At 45.6% G+C, this 2,333-nt stretch overlaps 1 pseudogene; it reads left to right on the top strand.

Annotated features, from left to right (window-relative positions):
- The first annotated feature begins 1,375 nt into the window (after positions 1-1,375).
- On the top strand, positions 1,376-1,496 carry LOC136658116 (5S ribosomal RNA; annotated as a pseudogene).
- The last annotated feature ends 837 nt before the right edge of the window (positions 1,497-2,333 follow it).

Below are 2,333 nucleotides of genomic sequence, written 5' to 3'. Positions count from 1 at the left end.
CACCTCCCCCATGCCCCTGTCCATGCCCCCACCTACCATTCTGCAGCCCGGCAGTCCAGGAGACTGCTGAGCTGTGGAACTTGGGCCACTGCCCGGTGTTAGCCCAGCACCAACCAGCACTGGTCTAGCACTGGCAGGAGACCAGTGGTGAGCCCCGCAAACATGCCTTATGGCTCTTAATCTTTTGTTTATTCTCATCTGTTTGGCAGTTGACATCTTTGTGTTGCACACTAAGATCATTTAGTTGTGTAGTTATAGCATCCAAACTAGCTTGAATCTTCAGATATTGATCTATTTGTTGCTGTCCCATCGCCACGAATTTCTCTATATTATCTTGTATTTTCTGCTTCCAATCTTTCCCTTTCGGTTCATCTTGTGTTAGTTTTCCCAAGCTTGACTCCAAGTGGGAGCCCAGCTCTACCTGCCCAGCAAATAGCCACAGAGGCTATAAGCTCAATCAGGAACCCAGGTATACCCAGCAAGTAGACCTGGGCTGCAAATCCAGGCGGGAGCCCAGGTTTACCCACTCAGCAAATAGCCACAGAGGCTACTTATCCCTTCATTTTGCACACCAGAATAGATACCCAACATAATTGCCCCCCCCCCTGAAAAAATAGTCGCCTCTCCATCTCTTGAATCGTGGCTACAGGCCTGCTCTGTACTGAAGTACAATAGGATGCAACTGTACTGAGACTTCTTTAGGTCTCAGCTACATTAAGGCTGCAATCCTACCCATACTTTCCTGGGAGTAAGCTCCATTGACTATAATGGGACTTGCTTCTGAGTAGACATGCATAGGATTGTGATCTCAGCCAGTTTCAGCTGTCAGGAACAATATTTCTATAGATCTATAACACTGATTTGCTTCTGAGCTAAATTCAGTCTGAGTTCTTTAAAGTTCTATATGGTCGGGCAGCACAATCCTACTTAACTCCCTGCGTGGCAATGCAGCTGCACCAACATAGCGCATGCTGTTTTCCACAGGGGAGTATCCCAATGCGCCCTCCTCCCTACCCTACCCTACCCTACCCCTCCCTCTTCTCCCTCCCACCTTGTGTGCTGACTTACCTGTGCCAGAAGATGTCCTTGAACTTATAGTGGTGGCCAGGCTGAACTGAATGGCTTGTCACAATTGACAAACCATTGCCAAGATTGAAATTGAGCCTGGGGCCTTGTGTAAGCAAAACAGAAGCTTTACCAGTGAGTTCTCCAGCACACCACACCCGTGTTTGTTCACTAATCAGTGAACCAAGTGGCCCAAGACCTCCTGATGCCTGGAGCAGTGTGCCAAATTCTGCCCCTGCTCTTACCAAGCTGCTTGTTCCAGTGGAGGCAACTAGAGGTAATAGAGATGGGCATCCCTTGCCAATCTGCTGCTTGAAGTGACCGTTTACCCTGCACATGCCCAATCTCGTCTGATCTCAGAAGCTAAGCAGGGTCAGGCCTGGTTAGTACTTGGATGGGAGACCGCCTGGGAATACCAGGTGCTGCAGGCTTATACCATAGTCTTTCGAGACTGAAGGTTGCCAACCATAGATGGGATGGTCCTGATGATAACACTCAGTATAAATAAGTTGCAAGTATTATTTGTTTATACCTGCATTTCTAGGACACTTTTCTGCTTCAGCATGGCAAGTAACATCAAAAATTTTTAAAAAGCAAACTATTTAAAAACTTACATGAGATAAATCAAAGCCAAAATTAATTATATGACCACCAGATGGCAGCAGAATAAAAGCAATTGCAGTAAACTACTGCCTTAAAAAGTAGAGAGCAACTTCAACATGTCCATTCTACTTTTTTGTTTGTTTCTTTTTGTATTTTTGGTTTTGCTACCACTGTTCTGGAGCCCTTTTGGGCCATGCTTCATGGTCACACAGGGTCACACAGGGAGACCAGATACAATGGATGACAGAGTGCTTATACCTTTAACCATTGTATAGAAGAGGGAATTTTTGCAGCTCACTGTGGAAAGGTTTAAAAAACTGCACCTTCCAAAATTCCCTCTTCTGTCCAGTGGTTAAAGGTATAAGCACTCCGTCCTCCATTGTATCTGGTCACTCTGTGGCCACAATGTGGATGGTTAGGCTTAGAGCTCCTGGGATTCCATGCCTGCAGACTTTAAAAGCGTGTGTTTGTTTTACTTTTAAGGCTGCAATCCTGTGTATACTTACTTGGGAGGGAGTAAGCACCACTGAAAATAGACTTTAATTATTTTAAGCATGTCTACCCTGTGTTTTGCCCCCATATTGCATTTTCCACTGGGTCATTAAAACCTATAGAAAGCAATCAAGTGACCTTGCTAAGACGTTGGCTGTGTTGTGTCAGCAGAA

This window comes from Tiliqua scincoides, chromosome 7 (assembly GCF_035046505.1).
Source record: "Tiliqua scincoides isolate rTilSci1 chromosome 7, rTilSci1.hap2, whole genome shotgun sequence".
Classification (NCBI taxonomy): Eukaryota; Metazoa; Chordata; class Lepidosauria; order Squamata; family Scincidae; genus Tiliqua; species Tiliqua scincoides.
This window is presented reverse-complemented; position numbering and strand designations above follow the sequence as displayed.